The sequence below is a fragment of the Podarcis erhardii genome, assembly GCF_964252035.2.
Source record: "Podarcis erhardii genome assembly, chromosome: 7".
Taxonomy (NCBI): domain Eukaryota; kingdom Metazoa; phylum Chordata; class Lepidosauria; order Squamata; family Lacertidae; genus Podarcis; species Podarcis erhardii.
Window position 1 is genome coordinate 58,296,857 of NC_138511.1, and position 6,539 is coordinate 58,303,395.

The following is a 6,539-nucleotide window of genomic DNA, read 5'->3' on the forward strand; positions in this document are numbered from 1 at the left end:
CTGTTAAATTGCAAAGTGTTCTGTCTCGACAGCCCTGTGAAGAAGGTTGGTAATATTCCCATTTCTATACTGTGGCATCACTGTACAGTGGTGCCTCGCAAGACGAAATTAATCCGTTCCGCGATTCTCTTCGTCTAGCGGTTTTTTCGTCTTGCGAAGCAAGCCCATTGACGGATTAGCGGATTAGCGCTATTAGCGGTCTAGCGGCTTTTAGCGATCAGCTGAGAGGCGGCTTGTCAGCGGAACAGCTGATAAGCGGCTTAGTGGCTTAGGAAAGGGGGGGGGGGAAAGCGAAAAAAACCCGCGGGAACTCGCAAGATTTTTTCGTCTTGCGAAGCAACCCCATAGAGAAATTCGTTTAGCGAAGCGCCTCCAAAACAGAAAACCCTTTCGTCTAGCGGGTTTTCCGTCTTGCGAGGTGTTCGTCTTGCGGGGCACCACTGTATCTATGGAAGGAAACTATTCAGCTTTTAAAGTGTTTGTGACTGTATAACAAAATGGGATTGAGTTCTTACTGCTTCCCTGCATGCTGTGTGTCCACTTGAGGGCGCTTGCAGACCTTCCTACTGAGGGAGCGGCTGGGGCAAAGCAAAACCCTTTGCCTCTCTTACTTGGCATATTAGGTCAGTGGTTGTTCCTCATTTCATACTCTGGTATTTTAAACAGCCCTGCTGCGCACCTGCTAGAGGAAGATCCCACCTCTGCGCAACGGGAAAAATCGCCTGCCTTCAAATATAATTGGTTTATTTTATTATTTATAACACTTTATTGTGAGTTGTCTTGAAAGCTGGGATGAAAGTCATTACAATAGCATTGTAACATTACAATAGCATTGTAAACTCACCCTGGTTTTATTCTACCTCCTCTGTGCTTGTTTCTCTTTTTTGAATTTCTTAAAAGGCTCCTAAAAACTTCTTAAAATTAAATAGCCCAGTGCTTTTAGCTCCTGGTCCTCCTTTACTGCATTTTCCATCTCTTTTCTTTTTACCAAATGCATTTTTATCATCCCATATGATAATACTTAAAATACACTAAGCAGCTTGGAGTGGGTGATGGCATCTCGCACAAACACTCCCTTGCTGCATCCAGGAGTGAGCAGCGCAGGGCTCCAGCAGGACACGTGACCAGCAGGTGCCTTTGATCCCTCCCATCTGGGCAATCTGCGTCAAAGCTGTGCATTCCTACGGTCATCTGGTGCTTGTGCTTGTTACCCACAAAACACCTGTCCCTGTTAACATTGCACGGCTCTACTAATGTAGTGTTTCTGGCTGGAAATGGTGATGGATGGGTTTGAGGCAACACACATTAAGGCACCCAAGAGCATCCTGCACCGCTGCTGCAAGGAGCTTCCCTGCATTTGGTGTTGCGGCTGTTGAAGCGACGAGCTGTGTTTCTGCCTCTTGTGCTCAGAGCATCAGCTCTTCCACCTGCTGAGTCTGCACTTGGCTGTAGCTTTCTCTCTTCCATGTGGCCTCCAAATAAATCAGTCAGAAGAGCAGCCTTTTGCAGCAAAGGCAACAAGAAGCTGAAGAATGCAAGAAGTGGCTGTTGAAGTTGGAGGGTCTACAGACTCTGAAGCTAGAGCAGGGTTTCCCAAACTTGGGTTTCCAGCTGTTTTTGGACTACAACTCCCATCATCCCTAGCTAGCAGAACCAGTGGTCAGGGGTGATGGGAACTGTAGTCCAAAAACAGCTGGAGAGCCAAGTTTGGGAAACCCTGAGTTAGAGAAAGGGAAAAGGGGCTTCTCTTTCTATGTATCTGTCCCAAATGCTTTCTGTCCATCTTCACGCATCCTGCAGAAATATGTCATTCAGGCCAGTTGTGAGCATGGCTGTGTCATAGTAGCGAACATGCTTAGCTTGCTTTCTCATTTGCTTTGGTGGATCTGGCAGGGTTTATCACATCTTGCCAGCAGTGCATGGAAATGGCAGCCTTGTCACATTTCTGGGGCCAAGCCCACAGCTGACATTTCTGGATCACGCCCCACCCCAACCCCACACAATCGCTCTGGGGCGATGTCACCCAAGGAATCATTTGTGATTTCTGCTGGAGGGCCTTTTGGGGAGTGGAGGTTGCCTGAGAAGTGCCACTCACCCCAGCAGAGCAAAAGCCAAGCCCGTCTCAGACTGCACCCAGCTACGGACCTGAAACCAATTAGGCAGGGCGGTGTGCCTTTCCGAGGCAGTAACCCCAAACCGTCACACACATTAGGCTGAGATGGACGTTGAGAAGCATTTGGAATTCGTTACAGAGCAAAACACACAACTTGTGGTGCTGAAATAGAACCAGGTTCCGCTGGTACGACCCCTTCACATCAGAGAACTTAATAGAATTATCCCATCAGGGGACATTTGTTGAAGGTCAATTTATTCAAGACAAATGGAATCTTATAAAAACAACAGAGTCTTGTGGCACCTTAGAGACTTGCTAATTAATTATGGTGTAAGCCTCTATATGCCGTAAGAAGGCACTTTGTTGGTTTTTGCAGCAATGGGCTGACGCAACTATTCTGTCCTTCTGGAAATGCCAAAATGTGGTTTGTTCCAGAGTGTCTGAAAAGGGCCAGCTGGGAAGATGGGATTTTGAATGGACCCCTCAGAACAGGCATCCCCAACCTTTGGCCCGCCAGATGTTGTAGACTACAATTCCCATCATCCCTGACCACTGGTCCTGTTAGCTAGGGATCGTGGGAGTTGTAAGCCAAAACATCTGGAGGGGCGCAGGTTGGGGATGCCTGCCTCAGAATAAAGGAACCCCAAAGAGCCACTCTAAGCCACCTTCTTGGATAAATGAGAAGATTAAACTGCTTTACAGTGAATAAGACCATCTAGGTTAGTTTTCTTTACTCTGGCGGTGGCAGCAGCAGACCCTCAAGGACTGGGGCAGAGGGAGGCCTTTTCCAGCACCTGCTATTGATTCTCTTTAAGTGCAGTTGCTGGTTCTGGACTGGGAAGGTCCTTTGCATTCTTGGTGTGCAGGAGGAGAATGGTGCCATTTTGACCAGGGACATCTGTGTGGTGAGCTGAGCTTCCTTTTTGTTCTGCCCATCTCTCCCCCTTCCTCCCTGGCAGGAGCGCCCAACCCACCAGAGTACTGAAATAGGTGATGTTCCTTGTTTGACTGAGTCCCACCAGAAAGCCATTGGGGGAGACGGAGAACGAAGCCTTGGTTTGTGCAGGATTTCTGATGCTACGCATGCCCACGAGATGCTTTCTCACAGCCTGCCACAAGATGGAGACATCCTGGCTGTTCCTTCCTTCGCAGTTTTGCTCCTTGCCCAAAGGCAGCTGCATGTGGGCTGGCTGAAGGCCCAACAGCGGAGAAGGGAGAGGAATTAGATCTCATTTAAGCCCACTTTGGTTGTAAATAAACTATAATCACTTCAAATGTTTTGCTTAATAAGGAAAGGATGTTAACCATTAGGCAAACACTCAGCGAGCCCGTTACTGCCAGACTGGAGATACCAAAGGGGAAGGCGATTCAACCCAAGCTGTTAAAACAAACCATTTGCGGGTCTGCAAAAGGCGGGTTTGTATTTCTTTAGATCTGGCCCCTTTCCGGGTCCAAATAATCAAAATTCGCATTGGGGATGGAGGGGAGAGGAGAGTTAGTATCACTTCTGTAATGCCCCAAGGGAGAAGAGCTGCACAAACCAGGATCTGCTCATAAAGAACTGCTGATTCCCCCTTTCCCCACTTCTGTGGCAATTCTGTACCTCTCCCATCCCAAAAGCTTTTCACTAAGAACTTTAGTCCGGCTCACAAATGGGGGCAGATGACTTGCAAGGGTGAATGATGCCATTGCATTAGGTTGTGACAGAGGGAGAGAACGGAAGGAGGGCTGCTGCTCCACGGACTCTGCTGAGAGACTAGGTCTCTGGCTCTTCCTCAGCCATTACCCAATAGCATCCACTCTGTCAGGTTGCCGCAGTGTGAGAGATGGGAAGCAGGGCTACTTTGCTGGCTCTGCTGAGAGAACAGCTGCCTTTTGGCTCTCCCTCATCGCCTAGTGGCAGCCATTCTGCCAGGCTGCAGAAGAAAGGGAACGAAGGGAAGCAAGGCCACTCCACTGGTTCTACTTAGAGATTTGGCTACTTTTCTGTCTCTGAACTGACCTATCCCAGCTGGTCCATGTCGGTACTTCGTAACTGAGAACTGGTGCTTGACTTTGCTTTTCTTCCTCTCTCCCTCCACCTTTGCTTATGTTATGTCCTTAAGGACAGGAACTGGTGTTTGTTTGTCGATCTGTAAGCCACTCTGGGAACCCTTTTTGGCCGAAGAGTGAGATTTAAAAAATATTTAAATAAAATAATCAGCTATACAGTATTTCTCACATACATATGTGCTGCATGTGTGCAATCGAAAGCATGCAAAGGGGAGCTGTTTGCAACCGGGGAATGAGAATTTCAGTGGCTGCTGGGAAGATCACCTCCAGGACTCGTCTACTGCCACACTCAGCAGTGACCCTTCCAGAGTTGTCTTCTTCCTCCATCCCCTTCTCCTCCTCCATCTCTGCTGGTCTTTTTCCATCTGGCCAGCAAGAAGACCAGCTCACTCATAGCTGCTTCAGCGGAAGGTACCCAAGAGACCCTTGACCTGTGGGTGCTGCAAGACATCCTGCTCAAGACGCCTGGAGACAATCGTGGGGGGTGGTAGTGGTGGTGGTAATGTTTTATGGGCTTCTATTAGACCCAAGATTTAACTTTGGTTGTATGTTATTTTTTTCTGTTTTTGTGATTCTGTTTTTGTATTTTGTTGTAAGACATTATTATAAGGGGTTTATTTAATTTTATTGAATATTTTTTGAGATGCCTTCATTAACACTTACATTTTGTTACATTTCATAACTCAGTGAATTATGTAATTTTTTCCTTGCAAACTGTCTTGGCCATAGTTTACTATGGAAAAGTGGTGTACAGATAAGTTATGATGTTGATGACGGAACATTTGGCACTTCCAGGCAGATTTGTTTCTTTTTGCACATCAAAGGGAAACATTTTTCCTTCCTTCCAGTGTTGCCCGTGGATTGCCACTCCTTTGTTCTTCTCTGACCTTCCACCCACCAGCATGAAGGGGCAATTGGCTTTTCCCCATAAGAGTCCAGGCACTATAACTGTCTCATCTGTAGGCGTGTGAGTGATCAGGGATCTCATAGTTGCCATGGTCTGACTTTAATGGGATGTGTTGCTCATTCCCCAGAACAGATTACAGGCAAGGACAGAAAGATGCTGTGAGGACCTCTGCCAACTCTCTTGACTCGGGTGAAATAAGCCAGTTGCACAAGTAGAGAAGATCAATAACAGCTGTAGAAAAAGCCAAGAACAGCAGCAAATAGATACGGTTCTCAACATTTTTTGAGGAAACCATTCAAGCAGCATGTTTTGTTGAGCTGGAGTAGAAAAAATTTCCCCAAGCAGTTTTTATCAAGAAGCATCCAGCATTTCCCTTAACAAAAGAGCGTTCTCGAAATGCTTTGAGGACCATGTCCATTGGGCAGCTGCCTCTTCTGTTGCTGTTTTTCTGGGCTGATGAAGCAACGAACATGTGGTAGCGATTGGCGCCTGCTACTTTCTCTGACATCATGACTGAGGGTTAGAGTTGAGCCAGAAGCCTGGGAGAAAGAAGGGGGCATTTTGGAGTTGGGGGTGGGGGTTGGAATCCTGGACTGATTACAAAATGTTATTTATGAAGTGGTGAGCTCATAAGCAGCCCAGATACTGCCAAATTTAAAGGTTTTTTCATCTAACAGAATGAACATAATTTTAACATGAATATCCAAGCAAAGACCCATGGATTCTGGACAGCTTTATGGACACAAGCAATAAATTCTGTGCTCAAGAGCCTCTGCAAGTTGAGTGAATTGGTGGTAAAATGACAAATGCAGTTCAATGTAAAGAAGTGCAAAGTGATGTGTGTTGGGCCAAAAAAAATGTTAATTTCATATATGCGCTTCTAGGATCTGAACTGGATGTGACTTACCAGGAGTCATAGTGGATAGCTCCGTTAAGATGTTGGCAGTGTGTAGCAGTTGTGGAAAAGGCAAATTCTGTGCTAGAGATAATTAGGAAATGAATTTAATATAAAACTGCGCGTAATGCTGTTACGCAACACTATGGTGCAGCCACTTTTGGAATACTGTGTACGTTTGTGGTGGCCTCATCTCAAAAAGGATATTGTAGAGTTGGGAAAGGTTCAGAAAAGGGTACAAAAATGATCAAAGAGATGGAGCAACATCCTTGTAAGGAAAGGTTGCAGTATCTGCCACCAGGAACATTAGAGAAAAGGTGAATAGGACATGACATGATGGAAGTTTATATAATTATGCGTGGCATGGAATGAAATGGGTAGAGAGAAGTCGTCCCCCCATAACAGTAGAACTTGTGGACATCCAGTGATGTTGAATATTGGAAATTCAAGACAGATAAAAGAAAGTACTTCACGTAGCTCATGGAATCCGCTTCCACGGGAGGCAGTGATGGGTATCAACCTGTATGGCTTTACAAGAAGATTAAGGAAATTCAGGGAGAAGAGGGCTATCA